This window comes from Oculina patagonica, unplaced genomic scaffold, assembly GCF_052425735.1.
Source record: "Oculina patagonica isolate OP01 unplaced genomic scaffold, crgOcupat unplaced60, whole genome shotgun sequence".
Taxonomy (NCBI): Eukaryota; Metazoa; Cnidaria; class Anthozoa; order Scleractinia; family Oculinidae; genus Oculina; species Oculina patagonica.
Genome location: NW_027558471.1, coordinates 1 through 22,098, shown reverse-complemented (window position 1 = coordinate 22,098; position 22,098 = coordinate 1). Strand labels below are relative to the sequence as shown.

General features: G+C 36.8%; 3 long non-coding RNA genes across 3 annotated transcripts; all 3 read right to left on the bottom strand.

Annotated features, from left to right (window-relative positions):
* Positions 1 to 10,343: 10,343 nt before the first annotated feature.
* On the bottom strand, positions 10,344 to 13,906 carry LOC144640998 (uncharacterized). Its single transcript, XR_013568478.1, has 2 exons — positions 13,656 to 13,906; positions 10,344 to 10,545 (listed from the first exon to the last, which is right to left on the bottom strand). It is a non-coding gene; the product is annotated as an uncharacterized LOC144640998 (long non-coding RNA).
* Positions 11,230 to 13,215, bottom strand: LOC144640996 (uncharacterized). Its single transcript, XR_013568476.1, has 2 exons — positions 12,722 to 13,215; positions 11,230 to 12,051 (listed from the first exon to the last, which is right to left on the bottom strand). It is a non-coding gene; the product is annotated as an uncharacterized LOC144640996 (long non-coding RNA).
* Positions 13,907 to 17,954: 4,048 nt separating the features above from the next.
* On the bottom strand, positions 17,955 to 19,145 carry LOC144640997 (uncharacterized). Its single transcript, XR_013568477.1, has 2 exons — positions 18,789 to 19,145; positions 17,955 to 18,230 (listed from the first exon to the last, which is right to left on the bottom strand). It is a non-coding gene; the product is annotated as an uncharacterized LOC144640997 (long non-coding RNA).
* Between the last annotated feature and the right edge of the window lie 2,953 nt (positions 19,146 to 22,098).

Sequence of the window (22,098 nt, the reverse complement as noted above, 5' to 3'; positions counted from 1 at the left end):
TTTTTTTCGAGTAAACGTACTTACTTACTTACTTTAAACTTTTCGCCTTTTTTTCTCTTATGTCAAAAATGCAATCACAGTTCAATGAGAAAACTAAAAGAAGATTTCTTTTTCTTGCAAGTTTCGATACTAAAATGAACATTTATCGGAAAACTGGTGACACCTGTCAATAATTCTGTGTAAATTCCAGCGTAAACGAACTTCAAATTATTTTACAAAAGATAAAAATTGGTTCATTGAAAAGGAAATGATTTGTAAGTGTGGTTTAATATATTGCTTATCCTATATTAAAGACAGCCTTTAATGAAAAAAAAAAACTTTATCGCTCATGTTACGGAAGTGCCTATTTTGGGGTTGCCCGTGGAAACAATACATTAAGGGTGCGTTTCTTTGGGAAAAATCCAAATCCGGATTCTTGATCCAAAAACGGATTTTGCGTTTCTTTACCTATATCCGAAAATGGATTAATCTTGGATCAATGATCTGAAGAATCCACACTTCGAGTGGATACATCAGATCATATCTGAATCCGGATTTTTAGGATTCATGATCCGTGCGTTTCAGTCTTTGGGAAAGGATTCGAAAAAAGTACCTTGGCCCAGCGGTCTTTGCTGTGAAAATACAGGTTCGCTCTTTGTAAACACTGCCATACGGAAAGTTTTAGGCGGTTATTTCGATCAAAATACAAAAATATTTCACGATAAAAGGAAACGGTAGCTTCAGATAGGTATATAGTATCATTTTAAACGGGATGCAGGTTTTCTAGAACAGCCATTTTGTGCCTACGGAAGTTGTATCCTTTTGAAATTGTCACGAGTGAAATTTGCACTGATCATTTTGCAATCATTCTTCGCTCTCAGATGCTTTCTCGCCACATTGTGCTTAACACTAAAGAAGATCTACTTCGACGTGTGGTTTTTGTAAAAGATTTTGTATGCTTAAATTATTTTAGCTAGGATACATTCGACGAAAAATAAATTTGTGCTGATATTTTATGTTCTGTGCGAAATGTGTTTACGGGATTGTCATGGCAAAAAATCCGTTTTCGGATTCTTCGTTTCTTTGGGAGCAAAGTATCCGTGTGATCTGAGATTAATAATCCAATTTTGGATTTTCCCAAAGAAACGCACCCTAATTCGTTTACCTCTCATGAACAATCAGCGCGTGACAATTTTAACATTAATTCGATTCGTATCAGTCGCAAACATTGCAAAGTTTTGATACAGCTCCCTTTCAACGTTATTCCAGGGATATGGCACCGCTGTGAATATGAATATTCAGGTGGGTATTGTCGTGATTTAAGCAGTTTAACGCATAAACCAAATTCAATATTGAATTCGTTCAAGTTTAAATTTCGGCATGCGTATTTATAAACGAAGTGCTTTATTTTGTCCAAACAGAAGTCTATATGTGACTTTTGGGCGTTTCATGCATCAAGTAAGATTGCATTCATCACGTAATACGTGTTTTCAACCGATAAAACAAGAAACCTACGCAAACTAAGGAAAAGATTGTCACAACTCGTTATTAGCGGTTTCGTTGCGGCAAGGTCAAAGGTCGGGTTTTTAGGAAGATAGCTGCATTTACTTCGCCGCCTCAGCGCTCGCGATTTTAATTACCCAAAAATTTTATTTCACAGATTTGTAGTAAAAAACATGCTCTTTCAGGCTGATTAAGCCGTTTTGGGCAAAGCGATGTACCAGAAGGCTTTTAAAGCAGTTGAAAATATGGTAAATTTTGGCCTATTTTTAGCTGTCTTGAGGTAGCGACTTTCAAAATTTTGTAAAATATTTGCCTTCTTATCAAATTGCGATCTAATTATTTTTGAGGATAGTAGAATGGAGGTACAAAGACGATATGAAATTCGTTTTTAATGACAAACTTTATTTTCGATTGTAGAAGCCTTCGAATTTACCATACTTTTGTGTTCGATTTTGTCCGGTTTCGGCCTTTGGGAAGAAAAAAATTGTTAAAAAATCAATTATTAACCGATTGATCTTAAACTTATATTTTTGTAACTAGTGCCCCTAGGGCTTTATTCAGGCCGAGTTTGAAGGAATTTCATTTTGGCCTATTTCCAAGTATAGTTGATATTAACGCGAAGGCGTTCTTAAAAACGAATGACACTATCGATCTAGAAATTTGTAAAAAAATATATTTTTAGTTTATCTTTCGCCAAATGACAATGAAAATATAGCAGGCCTAGTGAATTTTGATTTCATAATTTTATGACGTAACATGAAAACCAAGAATAGCCACGGTCATCAATTCCAGAAGGAAAGCAAAGCTGGATGGGAGAATGGTCGTCATTCTCATTATCACCTCGTTACCCCCCCTCCCCCCCCCCCCCCACACACACACACACGTTTTTTTTGTACTTGCTCCAGGCTTCAACGATCTATCCAATACAATATGGCGGCTAAAACACTCCTTCTGAATATTCAGCACCTTCCCGCCAAAAATACACCTGCTATGCTGGCTAAAAAACTTTATTTATTCATTCCCTGGTGAATTCAGGCCGTGCCTGACGAAATGTTGGAAGGGAATTACAATAGTTCAATCCTACCGTACCGTCAGCCTTTCTGTTTTATAGTTGTTCGATTCTTATATATATATGTACGTCTCTTAGTACGTGTTCTTAAAAAATGCTGCGTGCTTCATGTAACTCGACAATGCTCTTCGCCGCGTTTTTCATTTCTTTAATAAAGTACTCGAACTGATCAATCAATGCGCGCGCGATTCCTTCAAGTTTTATATTTCTTTTATATTCAAAATGATACGGTAGGAGGCCAACTGCACGCAAATTATCTGTTAACCAGATGGTTGTGAAAAAAGCTTATGAAGAACATCGTTTTGGAAAAACCAAGCATTGATTAGCAGAATTTAATAAAATGATTTCTTTAATTTTTGGCAGACATGAAACCTGATGTGGTTTGTTCGCGCCAGAAGCCTATTATTTTCAAGAAAAATTAAAATATTTGGTTTCATGGTCGAAATGGTCCACTTTCTAACCCAAAAATTGCTATGATAAATTCTCCTCGCGTTCGCAAAAAAATTTAGGACACTTTCTATCAACAGAAAAAATCCTTTTCTTTGACTAGAAGAATGATATTCAGACCTTTCAAGACTCATAAAACTGAAAAATTTCAAGAGCGAGGGACGATTTTCTGATTGTTTAAATTTGTGACTCCGATCACGCACGCAAGGTGATTATTTCATTTTTCACAAAATAAAATGGCTTTTTGGGGAAACGGTTTAATAGTATCTACCTTATAGCTATATGTTGAAAAAAATGAAAGAAATTGATTTTTTAACTTTTGCCACGAAATCAAGATTCGGTTTTTCGTGACCGTTGCTCTTAAACAAAAAAGGAAAAAAAAAAACTGATACTGATGCAAATTTATTTAATTGAAAATCTCCATGTCTATTTGAAAATAGCCTTTTTATGCAGTCAATTCTTTACTTGATCACGTTTCCTATAATTGCAAAACAAAGAGAACACACTGAGCGACAGTACACACCAAAATAAGATTATAAGAGATTTAATATCTAACTGCTCATTTTTTTTTTGTCAGTGAGTATGTTGAAACCTCCTAGTAGCAACGCAAATATTTACGCCAAAACATTTTCGATTTTGTTAAGAGTTACATGAGTTCAAAAACCATCGAAAATGAGATCTTATTCATCGTGAAAAATAGAACAGATCGGCGTCGGGCAATGAAAGCACTGCTTTAGTAGTGAGCTTTGATGAATTAAATGCACTACGTAATTTGTAAAACGCTTTTTATAGATAAACGCTGGTTTGTGTCCTCGCTGACTTTATATAATTAGTAGCTATAGTGACAGCCGAGTGTAACTGATATAAAACATTAAGTTTTATTGAAGTTGGGATGATGTTTTTCCTTAATGGATTTTTACTCATCACTCTTAGTCCACGAAAACCTTTAAAACACTTATAAAAACGTACGTAAAAGTTCTGTAAACTTCAAACTTAGCATACACAACGTTGTCAGTATAGGATCAAACTTGGAAAAAAAAGAGGAACATCAAACCCAGTAGAGGAACGAACATGCTTAGTCTGATAAAAAAAAATGCATGGAGCACAAACAGCATTTCTTGATGTATTGCCACGGATATACTACTATAAGACGCGAGCTGCATTCCTACATTTCAAACATAGAGTGAATTTACACAAATTTGAGTGACGAAGAGAGGGCTTAGTACTGGCAAGACTGACAATAAAAGTACATCAAAAATAATACGTAAATATATTCATCTGATTTTTCAAAAAAAGAAATGAGATTCTTAACTCACAAACGAAACTAGCATTGTAATTTTTTTTATTAATTGTTTAAGAATCTTGCCTGCGTAGCTGGAAGTTTTTGTTGGGGTTAACGCGCACGCGAGCAAGCGGCGAAGCCGCGAGGGGCCTGGATCAATTTTAGCTCATTTTGAAACGCAAACTTTACCAGCCGTTCGGCTATGACTGGTACTCTTTTTTTACGAGAAAGGACTATCAAAATAGCAAATTACTAAGGAAGACTAAACAAGAGATATGTATTTCGCTTTAGAGCTGCTGCTTTGTTCAATTTCCCGACTAACGAGTGCGCTTTCATGACAAAATTTGACGTTCTTCAATCAGTCAATCCATCAATAAATCAATCAATCAATCAACCAACCAATCAATCAAATTTATCTACCCTCGGAGCTGACGGGAGCTGACTAGGCCCCTAGGAAAAACATATGTTCAACATATGTTCTTCGATATAATCGTACAAATCTTGCCTTCCATCAACAATCCAGGCTATTTCGCTTTAAGATAAATGTCTAAATGTGTGATTAAACGGCGATTAGAAGATTTGGCGTTATACCACATGTTTCACACATGTTTAATTAAAAGTTTAAGTAAAAGTCTAAAAAATTCTGTTATCGTGAAAACCTCTTCCTCATTTTTGAATTAATTCAGTTCGGCGAGTCTAGCTTATGCCCTGAAATTGTTTTCTTAATACGAAAAATAGTTTCTCTGTTGATAAAAAAAAGTGTCCAAACACCTCTGTGCGTTTTTGTTTGCGAACTCGAGGGGCGTTTATAATATTGAATTGCGGGTGTGAAATTTGGCAAAATTGTGACTCCAGCCACGTAAATCGAAATCACAAAATAAAATGGCTTTGACGGAAACAAAGTACATAGGGTTTTTTAATTTGCCCACGGTATTTTTCTGACCGTTACTCTTAAATGAACAAAAAAGACGAGGATACTGATGCAAATATCTTTAATTGAAACTTTCCCAATCTATTTCAAAACAGCTTCTTTAATGTCAGTTCTCTAATTAATTGAACACGTTTTTTTTATAGTGGCATCAGTCAGTTTCTGCGTCAAGCCTTCTTCAAATGGTTTGATCATCTGCGCATTTCAGAGCACGGGCGACTTCACAAATGTTATCTCTTCTGGTGCGAACCATCTGAAAAGAGAAATAGAGCTTGTCATTTAGTATATTAAGAGAAGATTTGAAATAATGTTCAAACAGTCAATTTATATGACTATAAGTAGTCCCAAACTCGTTGCCAACAACATTAGAAAATAAGTGTATTTCCTCTCGCTCCGTTGGCGGCAACAGGTGTCCGTGAAACAAAAATATCGCATTCGCTACTGACAGAACCAAACAATTTATCTAAGAAATAAAAGTGAAATCGGCTGTCGGTATTGCATCGTTTCTGCGAGAGTTGTAAAACAAAACAGAAAACAAACATAAATTTAAGATACTATTGTCGTTATACAAATCGATTTGTTAAGTAGGGCTAAAAGGGCAAACTTGTAGAAATTATTTGCTATGTATTCTTTATCCAGTTGTTCAGTAATTTTGCCGGCTTGTCTTTTGATACTCGTTCAATTTAGTTTACTTTTCACTTCGTGTCAGATAAGCGTTTAAGCGTGTTGTTCAGTTGGCAACAACAACAACAAAAAACTGACGAGAAAGAGCTTATAAAATCTAATCTCTCATTTACCTCTGATCTCTCCTTTAGTTTTTCTTTTTTTCCTGGATATTTTTCGCAGCCCGGTCTCCCCGGGCACTGCAGAATTGGCACGGTAGCTTCTACATCTTGAGTGCAAGCCAAAAACATCACTAAACCTATGAAGCACAGGAAGACCATCGAGAATGAGACCTTATTCATGGCGATGAATAGAACGGATCGGACTCCAGTAATGAACGTGCTGCTCGTAGGCTTTGATGAATTAAATACACTGCGTAATTCGTAAAAACGCTTTTTATAGACAAACGCTGGTTCGCGTGCTCATTACTTTTTTTTATAATTTGCTGCAATGCCAGATAAATTTTCAGATGTTGAGCATTTAAGTTTGACTATGGTTAAAGTGGTTTGTTTTCCGTTAATGGATTTTTTTCCTACAAAGATCGAATTATATTGGCGCCTAGAACATCAAAAAGCTGCTGGTATGAAAAAAATAGCAACGGTCGAAATAACGTCACGATTTACTGACAATAAACGTTTAACTGATTTGTCCTTAATTCAGTAGCAAATAAAAGTCAAGTAAACGGTGAAGTGAGGCCTTAAGCTTTATTCTGAGCCTTCGCCGATTCACGGCATTATCAGGAATAAGAAAAAATTCTACCGTGCAGGATATAATGAAGTTGTGGCGCAGGTGACACGAATTTGTAAGTGGGCGTAGTAATGAACAGAAGATAATTAGTTGTGCAAATAATAGAGATAGCAATAAACAATAAATAGTGTGTTCTGATATCACCATCCACAACTTCATTTTGTATCCTGTACTGTAGAATATTAAACAATTATTGGATGAGGTTTTTGTGATATCCGGAAAAATCAAGGTCGAGGTAAGTGTTATCAGGAAGCCGAAGCTGAAAACACTTGCAGAGACCTTGATTATTCCTAATATCACATAAACCGAACTAACAATTGTTTTATTATACATTACTTTTCTGGAAAAGGAAGTAAAGACAAACGATTTCAACCTGTTTCAAGACTTGTGCTAATTCCGACCGGCTGGTCGTCCTACTAAATCGTGGAATAGTTCCTTCCCAATTTTTGTTAGTCATTTTGTGTTTCCGAGACTTTATTGTCAGCAATTTTTGAACTTTGGTCAAACTGTTTCTCGGTTGAAGAAGTGAATCGACGAACTATGAATTTCCTTCGCCGATGTCTGACACATTGCTCTTGGAAATCATGCATTACGCACGCAACCTACAAATTAGTGAATAATCTGCTAGCAGATTATTCACTAATCTGTAGGTTGCGCGGGGTTGCGCGGATTCCCAGAATTAGCTGTAGGCTCTTAGCCAATGAGAAGACAGCTAGGGACTACAATGTATAATAATTTTTTGTATTCCCTGACGACAGTGCCGTGGATCGGCGAAGCTCGGAATAAAGTTACACAAAATACAATAGCTTAAGGTCTCACTTGACCAACGATGCAACGATCGTCTATTTTAGGCAACAATAAAAACTGAAAAAAATGTTTTTAAAACCTGAACATACTCACCGTTGTCAGTATAGCATCAAACTTGGAAAGAAATATGGCATTCTATGTGTCCATTGAGTGTCGCCAGTAGGTTCGCAAGGTATTGCGGTAAACTGTACAGCCGCCACCATTTTGACAGTCGCTCCAGACCTTTAGTTCGAAGACCGCGCACGTTTTCAAAAAATACGACTGTTCTACAGTGTAGTACGCCATGCGAGGCTATTTCAAGTCGGCCAGGCCGTTCATTCACTCACTCACAAATCCAGCACATAGACTAAGCCTGACAAGGCTTAGATTAGGGCGCTATGCATTACGAATACAAACTATGAAAAAGAGGAGCATCAATCCCAGTAGAGGAACGTCATGCTTAGTCTGATATAAAGAAATGCATGGAACACAAACAGCATTTCTTGATGTATTGCCACGGATATACTACCATGAGACGCGAGCTGCATTCCCACATCACTCAAATTTTACACAAATTTGAGTGAGGACTTATTACTGGCAAGGCTCAACCTCGTTCCCTGGGCTTTTCCCTTGGTAATTTGGAACGGGCAATTTACTAAGGGAAAAGCCCTGGGAACAAGGTTGGGCACATTCTCGTCCTCATAGCCCTTCGGTTGTCTTAGCCGGCTTGGCACGAGAAAACGAAGGGCACTGGGGACATAGGATTTTTGAATTAATTCGATTTTTTTCGATTTGCTGTTTGGAACAAAGAATTCCTAAACGGAAGTCGAAAACGTAACGACTCTCTCATACATTCTTTTGAAACGTCATGACTGCATACATGAGTACCGGAAGTCCTATCCTGTGTCTCCAGAGCCCTCCATTTTCTCGTGCCAAGGCCCTGCCGGCTAAGAGAAACGAAAAGGGCTATGGGGACGAGAATGGGTTGGGCAAGGCTGACAATAAAAATACATCAAAAATAATACGTAAATATATTCATTTGGTTTTTCAAAAAAAGAAACGAGATTCTTAACTCACAAACGAAATGAGCATTGTAATTGTTTTTTTAATTAATTGTATAAGAATCTAGCCTGGGTAGCTGACGGTTTTTGTTGGGGTTAACGCGGGCGCGAACAAAGGGGCCTGGATCAATTTACGCTTACCGTACTTATTCGATTAAGCGCCCGACCTCGAATAAGCGCTAAGCTCGAATAAGCGCCTACCCTGAAGGTAGGAAAAGTTAATAAGCGCCCAGCCTCAAATAAGCGTCCACCCCCACCCCACAAAAAACTGAAGTGCACAAGAGGAGTATTGATTATTGAAATTGACTAAGTACTACTAAGAAGACTTCCCTCATGACCGAGTTTTCTTAGTATTTTTTAGAAACTTTCAATGAGCAGTCAAAATTTTGCTTTGTTTTGTTACAAAAATAAACTTACTTTTTGCTTAAAATCGCGAAAATTTAATAAGCGCCCAGCCTCGAATAAGCGCCCACTTCGAAAAAGCGCTCACTCTCAAGGTCCAAAAATTTAATAAGCGCCCAGGGCGCTTAATCGACTGAAATACGGTATTTTGAAACGCACACTTTACCAGCCGTTAGGCTATGACTGATGCTCTTTTTTATGAGAAAACGACTATCAAAATAGAAAATTACTAAGGAAGAATAAACAAGGGATATGTATTCTGCTTTAGAGCTGCTGCTTTGTTCAATTACCTAACTAACTAGTGCGCTTAGGCTTTGGTAGATTGTGCTAGCATAATTTTTGGCATAATTGGAGCTAAAAAGCATAATTTGTGAAACGAGCACTGCCACGGCATAATTAGCAATTTTTAGCACTTTTTGGAGCATAAATTCATAAAATTTAGTAAATATGGTGTACTTTCTACAGAAATAAATTAAATTTAGGTAGTTTGTTCTTGCAATGCGTGTTTTAGCTATACAATTGTGATTGTTAAGTCGTTGGAGGCATTCTACAAACGGTTCAGAGATGCGAGCAGCTAATTTGGACAGCTGACGGCCGTGACAAACTGCCATAAAACACTAATAAATTTACAACAACAGTTTATTTGAAAAACATCACAATTTTGTTGTCGTTATTGCGCACCTCTATGTACAGAATCTACGTCATTTTGTGAGCATAATTTCGGAAATCAGAAGCATAATTTGGGAATTCTGGCATAATTTTTGCATAATTTGGCAAAATTTTGAGCACTGCTAGTAGCATTATATGCCACTTTTAGAGCACAATCTACCAAAGCCTAAGTGCGCTTTTATGACAAAATTTGATGTTCTTCAATCAATCCATCAATCAATCAATCAATCAATCAAATTTATCTACCCTCGGAGCTGACGGGAGCTGACTAGGCCCCTAGCAAAACATATGTTCAACATATGTTCTTCGATATAATCGTAAAAATCTTGCCTTCCATCAACAATCCAGGCTATTTCCCAGGTATGCTTTTAGATAAATGTCTAAATGTGTGATTAAACGGCGTTTAGAAGATTTGGCGTTATACCACATGTTCCACACATTTTTAATTAAAAGTTTAAGTAAAAGTCTAAAAAATTATGTTATCGTGAAAACCTCTTCCTTATTTTTGAATTAATTCAGTTCGGTGAGTCTAGCTTATGCCCTGAAATTGTCTTGTTAATACGAAAAATAGTTTCTCTGTTGATAAAAGAAGTGTCCAAACATCTTTGTACGTTTTTGTTTGCGAACTCGAGGGGCGTTTATAATATTGAATTTTGGATTTGAAATTTGCCAAAATTGTGACTCCAGCCACGCAAATCGAAATCACAAAATAAAATGGCTTTGACGGGAACAAAGTACATAGGGTTTTTAATTTGCCCACGGTATTTTTTTGACAGTCACTCTTAAATAGACAAAAAAAGACGAGGATACTGATTCAAATATCTTTAATTGAAACTTTCCCAATCTATTTCAAAACAGCTTCTTTAATGTCAGTTCTCTAATCGAACACATTTTTTTTATAGTGGCATCAGTCAGTTTCTGCGTCAAGCCTTCTTCAAATGGTTTGATCATCTGCGCATTTCAGAGCACGGGCGACTTCACAAATGTTATCTCTTCTGGTGCGAACCATCTGAAAAGAGAAATAGAGCTTGTCAGTTAGTATATTAAGAGAAGATTTGAAATAATATTCAAACAGTCAATTTATATGACCATAAGTAGTCCCTAGCTCGTTGCAAACATCATTAATAACCGGTATGCAATGCATACTAAGGCGAGGACATTCCAGTAAAGCAAGTCAGTATGTTAAAACTTCCAGACAAAGAACTGAGAATAGACCTTTCGGGCTTCGATTTTTTGTTGTCTTTTTCAGACTGTGACATCACTCTTGAGAATCACTCTTCAAATTCAGAAAAATTCTCTTGGCATTCAGATAGTTAAAAACAAGTTCTCTGGGGAGCATCATGTGATTTTGAAATGGGCAATTTACACTGACAAAGCCAAAAATGTCTATTGAGTGAAAATGCGAGTCCAAAAGATGTGTGATTTACAGCAAGGAGCCCAATTGTGTGACCACTTTTAAATGATTCACATTCTTTCGTGCAAGGAAAATTGTTAGTACATTAAAAGTGGTCACCCTTTTCGGCTCCTCACTGTAAGTCGAAAGTTGAGACACTGAGACATTTGCTATAAAAGGGGGGAAATGGGTTTGTCAGGTAAATAAAATTTTAAAATATAGTACTTTGTTTCCGGTGGTGTTTTTAGTTGTGCATTCCAAGGAAAGGTTAGTTTCTAACCAATGTTACTGTAATTAATAAAAGGCAAATTGTAAGCTGCTTTAATCACAAAATTGACACGATTTAATTCGTACAACTCTAATAAGATGTCTTTTATCACGACTTTTCACAATGGAAGGCAACATATTTTGTAACTTTACTAGACAGCGAGGAAACTTCCACAACTTTGCCAAGAATAAAATGTCTTGAAATAATGTATCTAGATTGCCTCTTGTTTAAATGTGGCTTAAAGTTGTCTGCACTCACTGTACAATCTGTAATGTAAATTTTGTGCAGTAAGTCCAAAAACTTAATATCATTTAGAGGTAAAACACGCAGTGCAAGGAAGTACAAGTTTCCAGGAAGTAAAGTTGATATAGCATCTTGATTTACTCTTGTTAAATTTAAATGGGGCTGAAAGTTGTTTGCACTTTCTGTACAATTTGTGATGCAAGTAAGTCCAACAGTACATGCGGAGTCTAGGAAGTAGAGTTGATACAGTGGTTTGCCAGTAATGAATTTGAATTGAAGGATCTTTCAGTAGCAAATCCAGAGATATTTTACACAGTTTATTTTTTTTACTTAGGTGTTATTGCTACATGGTTTTCGCTGTGTTTTGTTTAAATATATCTGCCATTCATAGTGAGGATTGGGCTTTCTATATATTGCATAGAGGCAGAATAGAGGCCAATAACCAGTTCCAGTCAAAGCAGTTCCAATGCAATAGCCACATTCACACATTCACGCTGCTTCTTGACAAAGTGCAGATTAAACAGATTGAAGCAATTAGGACAAAACACAGCTGTCAGTGGATTCTTTGAAAACTGTATTTTGGATGTTTTCTGTTGTTTTTTAATTCTGTTCTGTAAACATAATAAAAGAAAAAATCAATTGTTAAAAATTTAATAATTGTTTTATACATATTTGTTTAGACACTAAGACTGATTAACTACAACAATTTATTGCAACATAAGTAGCTACTTAAATTTTTCTTTTTTCTGAAACACATCTTTCTACATGTACACTATGCTTCTTAAATCATTTACTAGTTATTATGGTCTACAAAAATGTATATACTCTTTTTTGGTTGCTATTAAACCACCTACCTTTAAGGTCACTTTAGTGTGTCTTGAGAACACCAGTTTGGACTCTATAAATAAATGTAAATGTATAAATGTATAAATGTGATCAATTGTAGTTCTGTTATCAGTGGTAAAGCCTGAAATAAGTTTGTTTGTATCCATATTTTACAATCACTTATTTATATTTACTGCTGCTTTGCACACCATTATTAAAATCAATGTTGAAATCTGACCTAGTAGTATACGAAAACGTTCTGTTGACAGAAGGGATCGCGAATGAAGCTCTCTCAATGCTTAGTAATCTATAAATTCCAGCAAATTAAATTTAACAACATCTAGCAGATATTTAGCCTTTTAAAATCGTTATTTCGATTCCATAAATACTTTGTCCATTATGTTAGTCAATAAAGTACATGTACAAGCAAACTGATATAAATTTTTGATAGCTCACCTCAGCAGTTGTGGCAATACATTCTTCTGCACTTCTCCTCTTCAGTTAAAGCTCAGGTTACAATGTCGCCAGTAGTTCAGATCACAAATATATCAATCCTGATGTTTCATTAGCCGTGCTTATATTGCTTTCAATGCTTCCAGTTCAACTTCAGTCTTGAAAGGCAAAGGTCTGCCGAAACAACACTCGCCAGCTGACTCCCAGCTCGTAAACCACAATTTAGTTCGGTGTGTCGATAAGGTTTTTGTGTACTATGATATCTCAATATGTTTGTAAGTGAGCGTAAAAAAAATTTAAGCTACTAATCTTACTTCGAGTCAAGGCTTCTGGCTGTGAAAAAGTCTCGAATAACCAAGATGGCGGAGGAAAACAAATCTCAAGCCATATTCTTAGTTACCAATCCCCCTCGGTTCGAATCATCACATCGCCCGTTGTAAACCCAACCGATTTATCGCTCCATAACATAAGGCTCGAGACTAACGTCCTCGCCTAAAAATGAAGTGTATTTCCTCTCACTCCATTTTGCGGCAAAAGGTGACAAATTAAACAAAAATATCGTCTTTAATACTAGAACAGAACCAACAACTTATCTAAGAAATAAAAGGGAAATCGGCTGTCGGTATTGCATTGTTTCCGCGAGAATTGCAAAACAAAACAAAAAGCAACAGCGTAAATTTAAGATACTATTTTAGCTACAAATCGATTTGTTAAGCAGGGATAACAGAGGCAACTTTGCAGAAATTGATTGCTATGTTTTCTTTATCCAGTTTCTACTTTTTGTTCAGTAATTTTGCTTGTCTTTCGAAACTCGTTCAATTTAGTTTACTTTTCACTTCCTGTCAGACAAGCGTTTAAATTGCATCAATCGTGTTGTTCAGTTGGCAACAATAAAAACTGACGAGAAAGAGCTTATAAAATCTAATTTTTCATTTACCTCTGATCTCCTCTTTAATATGTTTTCTTTCCCTATATAGTTAGGACAGTCCTTTCTCCACGGGCACGGCGGAATTGCCGCGGCAGCTTCTACATCTTGACTGCAAGCCAACAACATCACTAAACCAACGAAGAACAGGCATAGTATCGAGAATGAGACCTTATTCATCGCGAAGAATAGAACGGATCGGACTCCAGTAATGAACGTGCTGCTCGTGGGCTTTGATGAATTAAATAAACTGTGTAATTTGTAAAAACGCTTTTTATAGATAAACGCTTGTTCGTGTCCTCATTAATATTTTATAATTTGGTGCAATGACAGATGCGTTTTCAGGTGTAAAGAAATTAAGTTTGACTAAGGTTGAAGTGGTATATTTTCCGTTAATGGTTTTTTTTTTACTAAAAACATCGAATTATATAGGCACTTAGAACATCAAAATTTCAGTACATCTGCTGCTATATGGAAAAAAAATAAAACAAAAAATAGCAAAACTAACGGTCGAAATATAACGTCACAATTTATTGACAATAAACGTTTGAATTTGTCCTTCATTAGCATCTTCAATTATGTCGAGTAAATGGTGAAGTGAGGCCTTAAGCTACTATATTTCATATTACTACGGTATCATCAGGGAATAAAAAAAAAGAATTCCATAGTACAGGAAGAGGGGGCGGTTCGAGGCGGTATAAATGAACAGTAGATAATTAGCTGTGCAAATAAACAATAAATAATGTGTTCTGATATCACTAACGTCACAACTTCATTTTGTATCTCGAAGTGTAGAATATTTCCTTATTCTCTGATGATGCCGTTAATCGCCGAAAGCTCGGAATAAAGTTGACACAAAATACAATAGCTTAAGGCCTCACTTTATCATTTACTCGTGTATTGACAAGGTATAATGTCATTTGGGGATTTTCGGTTGATAAGCACATTATCATTAGAAGGAGAATCCAGGAGAATTTCCACAAGTATTCTCCAATCTGCTGATTTATGTTCGTTTCTTTATAGGGAAACATATCTAAAAGGCATAATAAATGATTGGTATCGCCTCCAATCTCCACTGTACAGAAAAAGATGAAGACTGGCACATGAACCCATGTTTAAGCATAGCGAAATACCAAAGTGTTTTGAGGTTTTCGTGCCCTGAAAAATAATAGGTTAATATAAAACGAAACAAACATGTTCAGAACATTTCAAACCTAGGATAAAAAAAATGTTGTTAGGATAGGGTTAACCTCAAAAAACGTATATGGCACACGTTTCCGTTCAGATGATAGTTAAAATGTATAATTTCAAAGAGACGAATATCTCATGATCAGTATTTTAGATTCTGTTGTGATACGGATTTACAAGAAAGCGTATGAGCAGCAAACTTGAGAACATTTTCTGCTTAAAAATTGTCCTCAGAGGATAAAGTATCCGTTGGAACTCCTAAAATACGTTAAGGCAAGCCTAAAAGTGGAGCTCCCCAGTTAGTTTTTTAATGGCATTTATTCAATTCTGAATACGAGATGATACCATTTAAAGTTTTGTTTATGAAAGAGATGCTGGCTACGCAACGTTGTCGTGTCTATTTTTATTCTGTTCTAAGGTTAAGAATATATATATATGTCTGAATTTATCAAAACCGGGTCACGACCAAAAAGCCTGGTCTGCACTTTTTCCAGCAAAAGCACCGTCCTTGTCAATCAATCAATCAAAAGCAAACTGTCACTTGTTAGCATGCACACCAACCTTGCTTGTGTGTGAAAGCCTCATGGCAGCTTCTCAACCCTGCACGCAGCCGCCACCTGGAAGTTCAAAGACGATTTCAGCCCCAAAATCCCACTTTTGGAAAGTGACCAAACCCTGACTAGGACCACCCCCCCCCCCCCAGCAATCCCACAAATCAATGACTGACCCTGGTCTCCCTTGGGCTGTTAGGTCATTGACTAAGCTACCCAGCACAGGCTCCGGTGACGGAGCCCCCCTCAATTTTTATGCGTGCGGCTGGCTTGAAGGCCGACTGTCGTCGGCCTTCTAGCAGGGCTCGCGGAGTCCAAAATTTGTCCAATCAGTGTAGAATTTCAAGCCCACAAATCAATGACTGACCCTGGTCTCCCTTGGGCTGTTAGGTCATTCACTAAGCTACCCAGCACAGGCTCCGGTGACGGAGCCCCCCCCCCTCAATTTTTACGCGTGCGGCTGGCTTGAAGGCCGACTGTCGTCGGCCTTCAAGCATGGCTCGCGGAGTCCAAAATTTGTCTAATCAGTGTAGAATTTCATGGTGTAGTTAGCTGTGACTGACAAAAGATGGCTGCTTAGATAACCAAAGTAGTCACTTGGATAGTTAGCTAGTCCTAACCGTATTTCTTCCCTCTCCTGCTAAATAGCAGATTAAAGAACTTTCCACTCAGGAAAAGCAAAATATAACTGTTGTGGTTTAACTTTGTCTTTGGCTTAATATTTTTCAAACCAGTTTGATTTCTATTTCCCTTTGTTTCACATTGTGATAATGAATGTAAGACAATGAAAATTTAAAATCAAACTGGTTTGAAAAAATTTAAACCAAAGATAAAATTAACATAAAAACCACAACAAAACCATGCCAAATTCTGACCCTATTTTGATAAATTCAGACATATATCTACCTTGATTTGATAAAAGGTGGCTATCGGGCTGTTAAGGAATGTATGGGGTTTCATTTTTTGTTTTTGTTTTTTTTGTTTGAGAATACGGAGAATTGTTCGGCTTTCTTCCAATGAAATGTCGCCCTGTCTAATGTAGTGAATGCAATCTTACTTTTTTTCTCCCTCCCTGTCTCCCCCCCCCGTCTCCCTCCCCCTAGAATTACTTGTGGTTAGTCTAGCCCAGTCTCTAACTCCAACCCCTCTCTTTCATTTGAATTCTAGTTGCGCGCGCTAACTAGTTGAACAGTTGTGATCTATAGCTTTCCATTCTGCTGTCTAAAAGAAGTTTGCCGGAGGACATCATTAAGTCCCGTGAAGGTGAAAGTCTTACGATTTGCAAGTTGTGCGTCGGCTGTTATCGTACCTCAAACCGAGCTTTAGGCGGTTAAACACAGATAACCGGTCGGCTCGTTTTGCCAGGTACAGATAATGTTGAGCTTGCTTTAGACAGCAAAGGTCTTTAGCCACATCAATTAGGACTCGGAACTAGACTATACGGGCTGATTTGAAGGCGGTCATAACGATATTTGGCTTGAACTTTACCGTGGCTAAAGACTTAGTTTTTTACTGTTGAAGTTTGGGAAGCGGGCGTTACGCGCTCGACCACATTCAAATACATCCGGGACATTGTCGGTTATTTCTAAAAGAAACATGTCGGATTGGATAGCCAAGGAATCGCTTCAAGCGCTGATGTGAGTACATAGTTTTCTTTTTCCCTCAATTTTAGGCGTTCTCCGCCTAGCTAACACTCATAGTTCATAGTTCTCTGTGATTCGCTAGTGGGAGGCGATGCGATCGTGTGCATTTCCGGCCGCGACAATGGAGTTGACAATTGAGATAACACATGCCCGCTTCCTCAGATATTTCGCCTGATTTTGCTTAAAGTTGAATCGAATGTCGATGTAGAATGCTTTAGTTCAGTTTATTTGAGACGTGCATGCTTTAAGAACGCTACAGTTCAGCTCTCCGCCGAGTGTTTTCTTATGTCTATCTTGGTATTAATTTTGACTCACATTTCAAGTTGTAAACACTCTTAATTAAATTGATAGAATTCTTGATTTAAACAAAATGCCATATATGCAGTCTTTTTGGTTAAAAAACACATAAACTAGAGTACCTTACGTTAAACTTGAGCTAAAATTAGCCCTCATTCAGCGTTCGTTACAGAAATAGGGCTTCAGAACTACGGTGTCATGTCAAATTTCGGGAGACACCTTTTATCAAATCAAGTTAGATATATTCGTCAAATTTCCGAAAGTTTTTCGCCGATAAATCCAGTCATTGAAGCTCTAAAACTTCAATATAGCGTTTGCTTTTAAATTTCACGTTTCTAGCATCAATTACTGCCTCGTTCCCAGGCGCCGATTGGCCGGACGTTGAGGCGGTAAGGCGGGAAAACAGGGAGCGCGGAGGCTGATGGTTAGGGAGCGAGCCGCGGAGCGCCTGGCAGATCTTGCATTCAATATGGCGGACCAAATTATCATCAACCCTGAAAAGTGTATTATAAACAGCGAAAGAGCTGTCTATTTAGCATTTTTACAGCACAGAGTGCCTTCGGCACATTTTTCCTGAAAAATATTTTTTATTAAGAAGACGGACTTCACAAAATAAATGGCTTTGACGGAAACAAAGTACATACGGTTTTTTAATTTGCCCACGGTTTTTTCTGACAGTCACTCTTAAATAGACAAAAAAGACGAGGATACTGACACAGATTTCTTTAATTGAAACTTTCCCTATCTATTTTAAAAAGCTTCTTTAATGTCAGTTCTCTAATTGAACACGTTTTGTTAGAGTGGTATCAGTCAGTTTCTGCGTCAAGCCGTCTTCAAATGGTTTGATCATCTGCACATTTCAGAGCACGGGCGACTTCACAAATGTTATCTCTTCTGGTGCGAACCATCTGAAAAAAGAAATAGAGCTTCTCAGTTAGCATATTAAGAGAAGATTTGAAATAATGTTCAAAAAGTCAATTTATATGACCACAAGTAGTCCCTAGCTTGTTTCAAACTTCGTTAAAAATAAGGTGTATTTCCTCTCACTCCATTTGCGCCAAAAGGTGACAAATAAAAATATCGTCTTTACTAAAACAGAACCGAACAATTTATAAAGTTAAATCGAACGTCGGTATTGCATCTTTTCTGAGAGAATTGTAAAACAAAACAAAGCAAAACAAACAACAAACAGAAATTTAAGATACTATTGTCGCTACACATCGATTTGTTAAGTAGGGCTAAAAGAGCAAACTTGCAGAAATTAATTACTATGTTTTCTTTATCCAGTTTCTATGTTTTGTTCAGTAATTTTGCTTGTCTTTCGATACTCGTTCAATTTAGTTTACTTTTCACTTCCTGTCAGATAAGCGTTTAAATTGCATCAATCGTGTTGTTCAGTTGGCAACAACAACAACAACAAAAAAAACTGACGAGAGAGAGCTTATAAAATCTAATCTTTCATTTACCTCTGATCTCTCCTTTAGTTTTTCTTTTTTCCCTGGATTTTTTTTGCAGTTCTGTCTAACCGGGCACTGCGGAATTGGCATGGTAGCTTCTACATCTTGAGTGCAAGCCAACAACATCACTGAAACAATGAAAAACAGGAAGACCATCGAGAATGAGACCTTATTCATCGCGATGAATAAATCGGATCGGACTTCAGTAATGAACGTGCTGCTCGTGAGCTTTGAAGAATTAAATGCACTGCGTAATTTTTAAAAACGCTTTTTAAAGGTAAACGCTGGTCCGCGTGCTCATTATTTTTTTTATAATTTGTTGCAATGCCAGATGAGTTTTCAAGTGTTGAGCATTTGAAGGAACATGGTCACGATATTTTAAGTCATTTTCCTGAAACCTCAAAATAATAGTTGTGTAATGTAGGAAAACAACAAAGGAGTAAACGAAACGCGAAAATAACCAAGGATGGTTTCGACTGACGAAGATTGAGATAGATTACGAACGACAAGCGTTGTCCGTGACTGAGCTCCTTTACGTTTGACTAAGATTGAAGTGCTATGTTTTCCGTTAATGGATTTTCACTACAACGATCGAATTATATTGGCGCCTAGAACATCAAAAAGCTGCTGGTATGAAAAAATAGCAAAACTAACGGTCGAAATAACGTCACGTTTTACTGACAATAAACGTTTAAATTTGTCCTTAATTCAGTAGCAAATAAAAGTCAAGTGAACGGTGAAGTGAGGCCTTAAGCTTTATTCTGAGCTTTCGTTGATCCACGGCATTATCAGGAACAAGAAAAAAATTCTATTGTGCAGGATATAAAATGAAGTTGTGGCGCAGGTGACACGAATCAATAAGTGGGCGTGGTAATGAGCAGAAGATAATTAGTTGTGCAAACAATGGCGATATCATTTTAAGCAAATGAAAGATCATCGCAGTAATGTACTCAACTTAAGCAGTTGAGAAAAGCAAGCCTGAAAAAAAAAACAGGCTTGGGAATCGAACCCATGACCTCTGCGATACTGGTGAAGCGCTCTAATTATAACCAACTAAGCTATCAAGCCAGCTGGGAGCTGGTCACTTGTGAGTTCGTAATATACCCGTGGATGGAGAAGATATGAAATGAATATATGAAATTCATATATTTGTAATGCGGATATACATTAAACAATAATGGCGATATCAATAAACAATAAATAATGTGTTCTGATATCACCTACGCCACGACTTAACTTTGTATCCTGTACTGTAGAATATTTTCTTATTCTTTGATTACAGTGCCGTAGATCGACGAAATCTTGGAATAAAAACAACACAAAATACAATAGCTTAGGCCTGCTTACTTCACCGTTAAGTCGTAGGTATTGACAATGTATAATGTCAGTCAAAGATTTTCGGTTGATAAGCACATTACTATTAGAAGGAGAACTTTGAAATCTCCGTTTCAAGTTCGATCCTTTAAAGGGAAACATATACATTCATATGAGGGAATAATAAAAGAATTGGTATGGCCTCCAATCCACTATGGGGAAAAAAGATGACGACTTGTGCATTCACCCATGCGCAAGCAAAACGAATGCTAAAGTGTTTTGAGGTTTTCGTGTCCGAAGTATAATGTGCAAATATAAAAACGTACGTTAATGTTCAGAAAATTTCAAACCTGGCGTAAACTATGTTGTTAGTACAACCTCTAAATGCATGGCAGACGTTTTTTGTTCAAATGATCGATAAAATGTAATTAAAGAGTGAAATATCTCATGATCAGTATTTTAGATTTTGTTCTGATACGGATTTATTACAAGCCATCAGTTTCTGCTATAAAAGGTCTTCAAAGGATATAGTACGGTTATAGAAACGATTACTTAACACAGATTTCGCATCTACACGATATAAATGGAAATGGAGCCGGATGTAAAGCAGTTTAATGCAGTTTTTAGTGTGTACGAGAATTTGTATATTGGCAGTGTTTAATTTGCTAATGTGATGCTCCCTATAATGGCGTTCAGTCTTGTTTAGAAGCGGTTTGGTTTGGTTAAAGGATATCACTTAGTTGGAAAAAATTCTGATTTTTTCTGCTCAATACTTTCTAGAATTCTGTTGCAGATAACTAAATGCATTTCCTTCGTTTCTTGTAAGAATGTGTGCTAAAATCAAAGCTCTGAACTCATGTAACTCGTAATACTGATACCACCAAAAATGTTTTGGCGTAGCTAGTAGGCTTCAACACACTCTCTTTAAACCAAAAAATGCAAACGAGGTAAAATTAAACAGTTACATAATAAATCTCTTAAACTCTGCTTTTCAGTTTGTACTCCCGCAGAGTCTGTACACACAGGTTGGAGCGCGGGCGTACTCTGAGGTCAGAGCCAAAACTTTTCGCTTCGATAGGTTACCAATATTTCATACCCATGGTACTCCCCTTTTATGAACTTATGAAATATTTAGACCAGTAGGGTGTCGGAATGGCGAAGAGAAATATCCAGGCTAAGCATGAGGTTCAGTGTTTCGTCTGTGAAGTTTGCTTTGAGAGTTGAGTATCATCTTTATTAATGTCTAAAAAAGTTATTAAACGGAGATTGAGGAAATTTGAAATTATACCGCTTGTTAAATTAAGCCATAGAAAATGGCTATCAAAAAAATGTATTTGTTATCATTAAAACCTTTTCCTTATTTTTGAATAAATTCAGTTCGATTAGTCTCGCTAATGCCCTGAAATTATCTTCCAGTGAACTAAAATTAGTTTTTCTGTTGATAAAAATTGTCAAAACATTTCTTTGCGTTTTTTGTTGGCGAACGGAAGGAGTATTTATAATAGCAAATTTGGCAAATTTGTGACTCTGAGCACGCATTTTTTGTTTTTCACAGAATAAAATGGCTTTCGGCGGAATCAAACTACTGATCAGGTTTCTTGTCTACGGTTTTTTCTGACCGTTGCTTTTAAACAGAAAAAGACGTACGAGAATGCTGATGTAAATTTATTAATTTGAAAATTTCCCTATCTATTTCAAAATAGCTTCTTTAATGTCAAGTCTTTAATTGAACACGTTTTATTATAGTGGCATCAGTCAGTTTCCGCGTCAAGCCGTCTTCAAATATTTTTGATCATCTGCACAGTTCAGAGCACGGGCGACTCTCTTCTGGAGCGAACCATCTGAAAAGAGAAATAGAGCTTGAGTTAGTATATTAAAACAAGATTTGAAATAATGTTCAAACAGAAAAATTGTTTTCAAAAGAATTGCATTTCCTCTCACTCCAATGATGGCAACAAGTGACCGAATGACAAAAATATCGGCTACGCTAGAACAGAGCCAAACG